The sequence below is a fragment of the Uranotaenia lowii genome, chromosome 3, assembly GCF_029784155.1.
Source record: "Uranotaenia lowii strain MFRU-FL chromosome 3, ASM2978415v1, whole genome shotgun sequence".
Taxonomy (NCBI): Eukaryota; Metazoa; Arthropoda; class Insecta; order Diptera; family Culicidae; genus Uranotaenia; species Uranotaenia lowii.
In genome coordinates this window covers 335,045,372-335,059,022 of record NC_073693.1, presented here as the reverse complement: position 1 = coordinate 335,059,022, position 13,651 = coordinate 335,045,372, and the positions used below count along the sequence as shown (strand labels likewise).

Below are 13,651 nucleotides of genomic sequence, written 5' to 3'. Positions count from 1 at the left end.
ATCATGAAAGGTTTTTGGAAGCCTAAAATACGATTCCAAATCTATCGATGAGTTTTGATGAAAAAATTTTTTTTTTCAATTTTTCTCTCGATTTTTATTGAGGACTTTCTGAGTTCTAAGAAAATTTGCCCGGATATTGCCCGGATTTTTGGTCGTCAATTTGAAATCGAATGGCCGAATTTTGCCAGGTTTTTATATAAAAATTGCCTGGTTTGTCCGGCCCGGATGCGTGCTGAAAAAGTTCTGGCAACCTTACCCTAGCCTCATTTGAAAATTTTGTTAGATTTTAGTTTGAAGTTCTCCAATCTAAAATGTTACATTTCCACAACCATGTTCTCACAACTGCTGCTGGCCCTGTGCAATGAATCAAAAAAAAAGGTCCCGGCAATGTGATCCGCATTCCGGCAAAATCAGCCTCTACAATCTGTTGCAGCTATCTATAATGTAGCGGATTTTCCAAAATTTCTCTAGCATCACGACCTTCTCCCATCCCGGTCAGTTCCTTCTACCTTCTAGTAATGATACCTACTCCTACATCTACACACGAAATCCTACCAAGAAATCCGGATATCTATTTCAATTTAACGGTTCACATGATTTCAATCTCGAAACCGTCGTCAGAACATTGCTTGTACTTTCGGCCAAAGTCAGCAAATTTCTCGACCTGGCCGGCCAGATGTCACACCTGGGCGGAACAATTCCGGATCCTACCTCCCAGGCCTAGGTTGTTGTGGCCTGCCTCCGGTGTGGTTCTCGCGTTGTCCAACTTCGGTCAGGCGTGTTGGCCGGATGTTAGAAGGAAGCCTAGCCAGCAGCTGTCTGTTGGTTTTTGGTTGGGCCACGCCGGGAAAATCCTCCCGAATACCTTTTGTCACCTTTGCAATTTTCTTTTACCGTGTGGCAGAACGACGAAAATATGCGGAAGTGGGCCTTCGGAGTTCTTTAAAGGATCCGAGCCCGGTTCATTACAAACAGATAGCTCACCGATGATGATTTGGGAAAATATTCGGTTCAATGGCTGTGAAATTTTTGCCGAATTTTTGTTTCGCTCAAACAAGTGTCACATGCCTAAACATAAAAAAGCCCTGACTTTGATATATTCCTTATCTTGTTGCTTTTAGATGAAATATCGAAAACTAGAGTCAAATTTACTGAAAACAACGTATCTCAGAATTATTTATAGTTAAAATTTTCAAGAATTTTCCAAATTTCTAAATACTTGAAAAAATGTGATCAATATTAATGTCCGATGATGGATCGCTTCGACAATTTTATTTATCCTTCGATACGTTTGCCTAGTCCATTTCCCCCAGGGTAAAAAACCTTAAATCAAATGTATTTCACCTTCTGCCCTTCCATACACACATCGATACATGTGTCTGTGGGTGGATTTTTTCTTGTCTAGCGCGGCTCCAATCAAGATGATGAAAAAGTTTTCTACTGTCACTGTCAATTTCCAGTGATTTTATAACTGATGAGGGTCAGTTCAGAGTGGTATGTTTGGCAATTTTTTTTGAGTTGTTACTTTTCACACACCATATTTAGAGTAGGTGTGAGACTTTGATGTCTGTAACGCATCGATACATTAGATTGGGTTGGTAGATTTTTTTTGTGTTGTCAAGAAAAAAGAAAAAAATAAAAAGCGCGTTAATTTTTTTTCAAAAGTTTTCCAAATGTAGACATTCAATGTAAAATTTGAATCAACTGATAAATTTATTTTCAATTCAACATCAAATTCATCATAGGCAAACTCATTAAAAAATATTTTAAAAAAAACCTAATATGTCTAAAATTTAGTGTTCTGTGACACCGATTCTGTGATGAAATTTGGCTCAAAATTTTGTGATACTATGTATCTTTCTGTGATTCCAGCAACCTTGATATAAAGTCGAGCATAAAAATCGTACAAAACATACTTCAGAAAAAAAATCTGTTTCTCAGTTATTAGGTACTCGAATTTTTCTTCACTTAGTTCCTAAGGAAGCAGAAGCTAGAAGCTATATGTTGCACACAATAAATTTTTTTTGTATATTGTTTTTAAGATCATGACCTCAAAAATGTTAAAAAGTCGTGTAACCAGGGCCGTAGGAAGAACCGCCTCATGGGGGGGGTTTTAGGCCCCCATTTTTTTTTGTATTATTTTTTTTCTGAAACAATGCATGAGTAATACAAATTTAAAAAAAATGGTTTTATACTATTTGGTTATATATTTCTAAGTTTTTTCACCAGCATTACATAGAAAGCTTTTTGCATTGCATAGAAATTTTTGGATATATATATATATATAGGGGAGAGTGGGGATACTTGATCCCCTTTTCTTATTTACACCATATCTTTTTGAAAAAAATTAGCAACTCGCCGTCATTGACATTTTCTGACAGCTTGTAACTTCAAGTTTCTATGCTCCAAAAATTAGAACGATACTTGAACCCGTTGATGAACAAGAAGCATTTTCGTAGGAGTAAAAAATTGCGATTTTTCTGAAGTTAGGGGAGACTTGTTCCCCTTTTGTAGGAGACTTGATCTTTTATTCAGGAAGCCCTAATCCTTGTATAAAAATCAAACAAAACCCCAAGATAGAATGTTTATTGACTATTTTGGTCATGTTTGTTCTCATTTCACATAGCAGACATAATAAGAAAATTCTATAACTTTGTCTCAACGCTAAAAGCATTGCATACTTAAAGGCGCTATTTTCTATAATAAAGAGAAAATTAATTATTTTTGCTCTTTTCTTCAGACAAATGTTTGATAAACATTAGTTTTTGGATGAATATTAGTAATTTCGTAATCAGCAATCATAACGATCAATTCAGAAGAAGAATATGCCGTTTGGAAGGGGGATCAATTGTACCAATAATCAACATTTCTGAAAAAAGTTGAGAGTTTTCCATTGCTTTGAAAATATGGCATGATGAAGTTCATTTTACGCTCGAACGATTGATACATTAGAACAAATATTTTTTTCACAATTTTCCCATGTATGGATTTTAAAGTGTTGAAAAAAGATCTTCAAGTTACATTTTGTGAAATTTTTAAAACAAAGTTCAATTACTCAAACAATTATTTTGTTTAAATTTTTTAAACTACAAGCATTGTTATGTTGATCATTTTGGCACATTTTTCTAGAACATCTGATCTTTGTAAGACATTCCAGTTTCGAGATATAGCTAAGGAATCAAGTATCCCCAGGGATCAAGTATCCTCATTCTCCCCTACCACTAAATCTATGAAATGGTTAACTATATTTATATAAGAAATCCATAAGTAACCAAATAGGAACCTTGAAATATTTGAATTAACTCACAAATTAGGTTAGTTAAGCTTATTTGTTTTGAAATTTTTCTTAAGAAAGCCTTGACAATAAATCGAGCTTTCAAAAGTAGAAGAAATTGATTAAAATTTTGAGGTTCAAATCTGATGCTTGCTAAATCATTCCAAATTTTAAATTAAAGTTGGAAATTTGTCTTTTGAAAAAATTGAATATAAACAATGTTAAACAATACACCAAAACTATGGAGTTCCTTGCAATTTGTTATACTCAAAGATGTTAGAAAGTATTTGCCATTGAAAATGAAATCCACAATTAAAATCCTGTTGATGATTTTTAAAAACATACAGCGTGTGCCAACAGGATGTATCCGATTTCAACGTCGAATAATTCTGCCATTTTTCAGCATATTTTGACAGATGAACATAGTTTCGAATAATAAATCAGTGCCATTTTAGCTTTTAGTCGATACACACCTAAAGAACGCGCATAAATTGTAGCGCTTTACATAAAAAATAAACTAAATATGCGTGCTTTCGTAGAAAATATGGCAGGAACTAAGCGCCTACAAACAAGACGATCCTTAGTTTGGTGACGAATTTCTTTGAGTACTGGTCTGTAGCAAATTGGCAAGTTTTCGATTCGTCAGCGTTTGTGGGGATAAATTTGAAAAGTAAAGTTAACGACAGCAAACCGAAGAACACTGATGAACTTCAGGCAAAAATTGCTGGTCAATATTAGCAGAATGCTTGCAAAAGAGCTGCTTTTGTGTATCAAATGGGGATGGACATTTTATCGATGTAGTATTCTGAATCTGGTTTGGAATGAAAGGCGTAAATTTTTTTTTAAATTAACTGAAATTGGCTGAGTTATTCGAAGCTGAAATCAGAATCATCCTTATGCCAATCCCTGTAGAAACCAATTTTTTTCATTTAAATTTGGAAAAATAAACTCAAATTTTACTTTAAATTTGTAATTTTCTGATGAATCATACATTACAAATGAATTGGTGAAAAATTTGAAATATCGAAATGCAGCTAACAACCAAAAATTATAATAATGTAATCTCCTGCAGTTTTAATTTCTCAAAGAAATGTCATCTTGATAATTTTATGTTGATTGTGAAACTCGTTACGTGCTGAATCTTGATCTGAATTTTGAATAATAATTCTTAATCTCTATTCTGCATTTGAATTTAGAATTTGATATTTGGATCTGTTTTCGAATTTCAGTAAGATTTTAGAAATACACAAGAAAAACGATTTAAGAATTATCAATTACCATTTTGAAGCTTTATTATTTTTGGATTTTTCATAACATATTTTTTGGCTTTTTTCATGAATGAGATTTCAAAAAACGAAGTTAAGAAGTTTATTTTTTTCATGTTTAGAAAATAACTATCTAAAGACTAAATAAACTATGCAAATGGGTTTCAAAAAACAAGAATCAAATTTTGAATGAAATGCAAAACCAAATATAAACGATTTAAACATAGCTTTTCATATCTGTTTTCTTATGATGATGATTCAGACCGATAACCAAAAATATATAAATGGATACTAAATTCGCAATATGAAAAAAGAATTCAATTAATTTTTTTATTATATGGAAACAGAACCTCTCCAATTAGTATAATTTCATGTAAAATTGAATGTTCAGAAACGTGTTTCTATCAACAAGGAAGAAAATTTCGAAAAAACTGAAGCAGGATTCCGAGCCTGAGATGAGATTTTGATATTATCTCTGAGTCAAAACTGTGATACTTGAATAACCTTAATCAATGATCAAAATTTGATTAAAAATTTCAAATTTTTAGAGTAGAGAAGAATACCTCGCTCGTTTTTCTGGACCCTCATGGGGGGGGGTTTAACCCCCAAAACCCCCCCCCCCCCCCCCGTTCCTACGGCCATGCGTGTAACAATCGTTCTTTTCATTCAATCTACCACCAAAGCCACCACAGAAGAATTATAGAAGGAATAGAAATTAAAGTAGAAATAGAAATAAAAAGTAGACGCACCTAATTTGTGACATTAGGGCATCTTTAGATTTATAAAATACGTAATACATCATTTTTCACAACTTTTCAAAGATAGCTGTTTGTCGAACTTTTTATCAATGTGAATTTTCTGGGATTATTCTAGCATTTAAATTCGGATGTGTACCGATTTTCGAGAACGTCAACGTAATGTTTTGAGAATTGGCGTATGGGGTGGAAGAAGGTCACAAGGGACCATCACAAAAAAATATGCACAAGAAAGGCAATTTTATACCGGTTCTAGTGATGTAATTATAAAGTGGTACGATACTTTACAAAAATATGACGAGAAAATGTTGCCATCAATAGCTTGAACTTAAAAAAAAACAGTGGATGAAACTTTCATTTGCATTATGTTATGTTTACATGTGCAAAATTTGATGACATTCTGTCAAGTAGTTTTTGAGAAAGCTTCATAGAAAAAGAATTCTTATAGAAAAAAGTTGTCAGACTGCCCAGAATTATTCGGGATCGTCCGAATATTTAATATAAAATTTGGGAAAAGTCTGGTCCGATCCGGTTGTTCAGATTTCATCGGAAAAGCCCATATTTTGCCTGGGTTTATTCTCATTCTTTTTATTTTTTTTTTTTCAAACCAAACATAAAAACAAACTGTGTTGTATAAATTCTTTAAATTTATATGTGCAAAGCGAATTTTTTTAAACAACAAACCTTCCATGAATAATCATGGAAGGTTTGTTGAAAGCCTAAAATACGACTTAATATCCGCTGATAAATAAAAAAAAACAAAATTCAAGTATTATTTCTTGATTTTTTTATTATAAATTTCTAGGTTTTGACTAAATTTGACCGGATATTTCCCGGATTTCGGTCGACAATTTTGAATACTTGCTGAAAAACGTCCGACAACCTTAATATAGACAAACAAAGTTGCGCGAGTGCCATCTTTTTTACAACACTGTGGGTTACCCTTTTTTCTATTTGCGGGAGCCTGCCCTTCAAAATAACCTAGAATTTTCCTTTGAATGTTATTTTATTCAGCTTTTGAGGACTTTTCTCCCTCAGCACAGAAACAGCATATTGGACCAAGTTCACGCCGAACGCTAGCTCAGGATGTTTCTGAATCTACATAATTTGTAAAAAATATTAAATTTTTATGAATAAACGAAGGTTTTGAAATAGAGTTCAGGTTACGAATGGTTGAAGTTATTGTAAAAGTATAATTTCAATAATGATGTTGATATGATTCGGTGATTTAAAAAAAAAATTTAAACGATATTGATAGGGTCTAACTATCTTTCTGAGGCTATCCAAACTCGTCAATATTAAAACTAGAGTCCGCTTAAACACTCTTCATACCAATGATATGTTATCACCAAAACCCAATCAGAATACTGAAAAATGTGTAATGAAATTTACAGGCAATGTGTCAAATACCGTACAATTTTGATATTTTAAAAATTGCAATTGTAATCAATTTTTTTCAGTTACGGTAACCTTTTTTGAAAAATTATATGAGGCCCTTAGAGCCAAAGAAGTATAACTGCAAAAAAAAATCCATTTTGATTAAATAATGCCAAATTATTCTTCAAGTTTCAAATTAAATTTGGTGATCTTTTTTCAGAACTTTAAATTACGTTCGACAGAAAATTGCCAAATGTTCCCAAACACAACAATTTAAAAGCGTGTTTTCTCTAAATTAGTTTTAGTACACTTTGAATCCTTTGGTTTTTATCATTTCAAAAAAAAATTTCAGATCTTTGTTTTGAATTTTGCTAATTTTGATTCAGCTATATTTATCCAAATGATATATGAAGAATAAGAAAAAACTTTCAGTTCTTAGAACATGCCTTTTCGAGAATGAGCTTCGCGGGCCACAAAAAGTTGGTCGCGGGCCATGGTTTGGCCACCCATGATCTAAAGTAATTTAAATAAATTGACAAGTCGGTAATTGTATAAATTTAAATTATAAATATTATCGGCCGAATATTAAGCACAACTATTCGGTGAAGAGAATATTCGGTTTAACAGTTTTTGGCGATATTTGGCGCCAAAATCCGGATAGAACCATATAAGTTACTTTAAAATATAGTTATGTTTTCGAATGTTTCGTAGAAATAATATTAACATACCTTTAAAGTTAATGATTAGAAGAAAATCAATTTTTGTAGAAATACACTCTGTTTTTATTTCGCACCTTTTTTCATATTTTAAGCCTATCGTTTGTTAGAAACAGAGTTTTTCGCTCAGTGTATAAAATGCTAATTTTTTAAAGGATAGACGAAAACTTCGACAAATTGGACAGGAACAACCGTAGGACATGACGAGTAGAAAGTCAAATATTTCCAATGTTGCGACTTAGGAATAGATCCCTAAAATTAATATCAATTTGTTATAAAGAGAATAAATTTAATGAAAACAATTTTAAAGGGTTTGAACGCAGCTGATTATTTGCTTAAGTTAAAAAATGGTATTAAAAAGTTACGTTTAATTGCTCTAGTATTTTGATAATATCTCCCGACTGTTTTAATGATGTGTATATTTATTTAATAAAAATAGGAAACATATCCCACTACTAAAAATTTTCATCTTTCATAACCAGACCTGAAAGACCGTCGATGTCAGCTCTTCCACAAATCCATGTTGGATTATCTCTGCATCAAGTTTTACTTCATGCTCGGTATGCTGTACACTATGCAAAACAACGGTAGTTCAAAGTTATGAATATTGAAATAAATTTTTAATTTTAATTGATACCAAGGAGTTGAGTTTATAAAACAAAAATTGAGAAGTATTTGAATAATATGTATTGATTACATAAGAAAATGATAATCGTAAAAAAAGAAAAAATTGAAATTATCTCATTATTTGATCACTATGCTTATTCGATCCTAGAGGAAAGCGTGAACACTTCAGCATAATCCATCACGATTTTCCCGATGTGCTCAGGACTAAAGTGTATGTAGTTTTGCCACTTTACGCATCCACTCGACAACGACGTCGACGCCAGGCAGCAGACTATAGTTGTGCTTGGGAGCCTCCGCCGCCGTTGTCGTCGTCGTCGGTAGTAAAATTTAATTAATCCGCGACGCCCCCTCAAAGTAGCGAGAGCAAAACAACCAACGAAGTTTGCCAAAGTGAGGTTACCGGAAAATTAAAATTTTGATTGGTCTTGGTAAAATTTAATTTCGGCGCGTACATTAATCTCCCGGGCTGATCTGGCCCCGGAGGGCCGAGGAGGAAAATTATATCAGGTATCAGTTAGGTAGGTATCTATTTTGGAAGGTTGGATCCATGAAAGAGCAGGGCATTTACGATGACATGGTAGGAGGATGCAGCACCAAATGTGGTTCACGTGTGAGGAAAAACTTTGAATCGTCTGCGGATAGCGGGCACGTGGTTGTTTGTTCGAGTTTATGTATGAGTATGTTTTTGTATGAGCCCATTCAGGTTATCCAATCTGAAGGCAGCTCAATAACAAAAAATCCATGCATCGTTTATATAATCGATCAATTTTATTTATCAGAAAAAGTGATAAAATTTTTCAAAACCTTTAAAAAATCCTTTGTGGTTTTTCAATTTTTGATTATTTTTTCACAATAATTCAAAAAATATATAAAAAATAAGTGAGAGCAAAAGTTTATTGAAACTTTGTGAAATCACTTTTTCACATTCACAAACAGACACACCTGGTTACATCTTGGCACAAAGTTAACCATCTGTGTTCGGTTTTATAAACGAGCAATATGCATATGCGAGCTTGCTAACACCCCATCGTCGGTTTGGATCAAGTTTTAGGTTAATCCTTTTCTTTCCCAGGGTAGCGATGCAGGGATGAATTAAAGTCGAACCATTCCCTTGCATTCAGATAGTTCGAGGGATTTATGTGGAAGCATGCTGGCTGGGAGATGTTTATTAACGTCTACAAAGTGTTTTTGCTTTACGTAAGCACTGGTGAGGAAACTTTCGAATTTGTAGTAGTGAAAATTGATTACAGTCATGTTACATTTTGAGCTACTCGTATTTCTACATGCTGTTCAATGAATAAACCTGTTCCTTCTATTTATGTTTGCAATCGGAAAAAAAAGAATTTTTATTTTGATGTCGAGTAACTTGGAAATGCTTAAAACGTTGAATTCTGGTGTAAGAATGAATAAAAATGTCAAAAATTGACATTAAAATTTCAAAAATTACCAAAGGGGGCACCAAAGGAAATTCGTAAAAAAAGAAGTTTCAGTTTTAAGGCCAAATGATTTAGAAATATATAAAACGTAAAGATCTCGGTATTCTAAAAAAAGTCCAAAAAAGTCGAATTTAGCAAGAATTTTTTTTCGAGATATCACCAGAATTTGGTGACCAGATCACGACGATTCATGCATGTCTAAATCCTTTCATCACAATTAAAAAAACGATATTCTGAATTTGCTTTAGCCCTCCCTTTGATATTTTTGAAACTTTTTGGACGATTTTAGACAAACAAATATTTTAATATAAAACCAGATTTCGACGGTTTAAGCATTTTTAAGTCATTTGATCTCAAAATTAAAATTTAAATTTACCGAATTTCCTTTGGTCCTACCTTTGGTGATTTTTGAAGGTCAAAAAATCGAATCATTGAACGATTTGAGGCACTCCTAAATCAAGTCCGATAAAGCTGAAATTTGGCACAGGTCAGTCTTTTGGGCCAATCTACAAAATGTATATGGTCGGTTATCAACATTTGATCATGAAATTTTTCCCATACATCCATTCCCGCCTTGATGCGCTTAAGGAGTGTACTTTTGAGATAGCGTCCAATACTGAAATTCATTGACAAAATTTTTTGGACAGAATCGGGAATAATACAGAAAAGTCCCAGTGAGAACCCAAAAGCAGCTAGAAATCAACTTTTTAACAAAAGGTCATATGGTAAACCGTTTGTTATATGATTTTAATCGCCGTAATTTGTATGATTATAATTTTAATGGCATGTGCGGCGAAATGAAAACTAGAGAGAATTTATTTTATAGAAATTTGAAAGAAAGGTGGATAGACAGGCATTAGTGCGCCAATAGTAGAAAGCTTGATAGGTGTTGAAATTTATTAGGCTAGAGGGCATGTTGATGAAAAGCTCTCATGAATTGCTCCCGACTTTGCTCTACACTAGGGTTACCATATAGCTTTCTCAAAACCAACTTGACAGAACATAACAAAAATTTTCATATGTAAACATTACATAACCAGGTAGCTTCGCTGCAAATTTCATCAAATTCCATCAATGCTATCAAAAGTTATTCACAAAACAAAGTGTTGCATTTTATTCGAATACACTCCGCCAAAATCACAGAAAAATCTATAATTTCACAAAATTTTGAGTAAATTTGCATCACAGATTCTGTGTAACAGAACACACAATTTTGAAAATATTCAGATATTTACAAAAACACAGTTCACAGATTTTTTTTTAATTTTTTTTCATATTTCCAAAATTATAATGTTTATGTCAACATAAATTTTGGATTTTTAACTTTGTTTTGGAAGAACATGATAAGATTTGTAATATTAACTGATTTTGCTCAAGTAAAATGTTAAAAAGACTCAATTTTTCATGACTTTTCAAAAAAAATTATGTTTTTCTATCTCAGAAAACGATCACAGAATTTTTGGATAAAACCACAGAAAGTCAGAATTTTTTTTTCAAAAACACAAATTTAATTTCGGCAACCTTGCTTACTATGAAAATGATGATTTTATCAAATATTCGGGATGCCAGATGAATCTTTGACGATTTGTTAACAGGTTAATTTGGTCACTAAACTCACTATTATTATTATTTTCTAACAAATACAATACATTGAGTCTTCAAAATTTTGCTTCTGATTTTTTTTCAATTTGAATTTATATTATTGAAGGGGAAAAAGCCCATATAAGTTGGGACTCATATGTGAGTAAAATCCTCATATTTTGCATCAACAGATTCCAATTTCCATCTAAATAATACATTGAGTACTTCAAATTAAAACACCTTACATTCTAGCAATATTTTGTACAGTTTATCTTAAGCCTAGATTAAGCTTTTCCAAAGCTCTTTGGAAAATTTACATTTCCTTATGGTGCAAGATAAAAAAAAAATTCATAAACTGATGATCCGCGATTGAACATTCCAAACTTTATAACAAGTGATTTTTGCAGATTTTTTTTTTACTTCTCGACAGAAACTGAGCAATTAGTGAAAAAAATTGTAAACGTTTATGATAAAAATTCTTCCTGGAACCAAACAAAATCAACGCAAGTTTATAACATTTAAATGAGGAACTTAATAGAAGATAATATAAATACATCACATTTTCTGGGACACCAAATAAATTTTAAAAAAATACCGAAATACATTTTTGATTCGTAAATTCCACTGTAATTGATAGTTTTTTTTTGCTATTGGCGTTATGGCTCACTCATGCAGTATTCAAATAGTTGGCTGGAAGCAAGAATTTTTTAACTTTCTTATTCTCAAATTAAGTTGAAAAAAATCAACTCAAAATTCATAAGTACGAAAATATATTCGTGTTTTTCATGTTTTCTATTCGTATGCCTTTTAAAATATGCAAGGCGATTTTAAGTCTTTTTTTACCCTCTGCTTTATGAATAATGAATTTGTTCAGATTTTTTCTGTCGATGGAAACAACATTTTTGACCTTTTACTAAGACACTAATAAAAAAAATGGTTTATTCCGTACCTATCATTTGAAAAGTTTAAGAAATGATATAATTTTTCTTAAACTCTTCGTTTTTAGGTTTTATAGCTGCCAATTAAAGACACTGATTACATATTCGTAATATACCTTTTTCTAAAAGCTGTTGATCTTCAACTTTAATTCTTTTTATTTTCATATTTCCTAATCTATTCCTGTTCTCTTTAAAAAGTGATGATCTAGACCTAAGCAAAAAATTGTAAATATTCAAAACAATTTTGGTTCCTTAAATCCTCGAGGTATTAGCCGTTTCAAAAATAGAAATTACAAAAAAACATATTCTACTCATAATTGACAATTGTACTTTTGGTGGTTTAAAATGGTTTGAGCTGTTTTACAATTTATTTATTTATTTATTCAGTTAAACTTAGTTAACAAATTAAAAAATTATCAAGACCATATGTGGGATGGTTGGACAAAATTTGTCTGAGGTGTTTTGAGGTCCATTTTTTTGTGTTTTAGCACTTTCTTGTAGTTTGTAAATAAATGATACTCTTTGACAAAGTTCTTCATCAGAAATGAAAATCATTTACAGAATTTATAAATTGACACACAACTGATAAAATTATTTCCAAAGTAAAAAGAAAGATCAGTTTTGTTCTTCAAAACGAAATTCTAAATTTTTCTCTACAAAACAAAACAATATTAAAAGTTAAGACATAAGATTTACTCACGCTTACTATTGAATCAATTTTAAAGACCTCAGGTTCTAAGTATTTAAAAAAAACCAAAACTGACTCAGCCCGTTGTATGCCTTGAAGAGCCATGTGCAAAGCTTATTTTTTTATGCCAGGATCTCATAAATCTTTATAAAAAAAAGCTGTTCCTCAATTGACAAATGGCTCATTCAATCTATTGGTTGAAATTTCTTAAGTCGCTGTTGATAAAATCACTATTTTGTCCCAATTTTATCTGAAAATAACTAAATTTCCTTAATTTTTTGCCTTATGGTCTCTTCAAGCCCTAAAGTAACTTATTTTAAGGATATTTTCTGGAATCAACGGAGTGTTTGATTTTTATATTGTACTGGAAGAAGATTTAATATAAATAAGATCATTTTTTATAGATTTATTTAAGTGTCGTATTCCGCAAAATGTCGTATTCTGAAATGCACTTTTAAAATCTGCTCTTAAGTAAGAAGTGTTTGCACATTCTTCGTAAATTTTAAGAAAGTAAGTAAGTAAGTAAGAAAGTAAGTAAAAAAACTATATTTTAATAAGAAGAGTAGAAAAACCGATTTTCTTTACCGTTAGGGCTAAATGTGCCTACTTTGGATTTGAGCTTTAATTCAGTTCCATAGGCAATATTTTCAAAATTTCTATTGGAAATGGAAGAAACTGCTGACTTAATCAATCGCCAAAGCGAGATTTTTGGAGAAATTTTAAATATTGCAAATTACAAAACCTAGACCTTAATTTTATCCGTATCTGTTTTTCTCGTCAATTCAGTACTTAAATTCTCACTGTAAAATTCTGATTTGTTCTTATTTTTGTAGTTTTTTTTTATTTTTCGGCATATCGGTGAAAAGTAGTTCTGAAATTGATAAAGATGGATAGAGAAGTGAGGAGTAAATTTACAGATGTTGAAAAGAGCGAAAGAGCATTTTTGCGAGGAAACTTATTAACGTAAACCATACTTTACCCCGCAACATTTCAT

General features: G+C 31.8%; 1 protein-coding gene across 2 annotated transcripts in view; it reads left to right on the top strand.

The window, feature by feature from the left end:
* The window catches only part of LOC129751430 (uncharacterized), a 462,239-nt gene that overhangs the window by 286,648 nt on the left and 161,940 nt on the right, over positions 1–13,651 (top strand). The gene's annotated exons all lie outside the window — the stretch shown is intronic.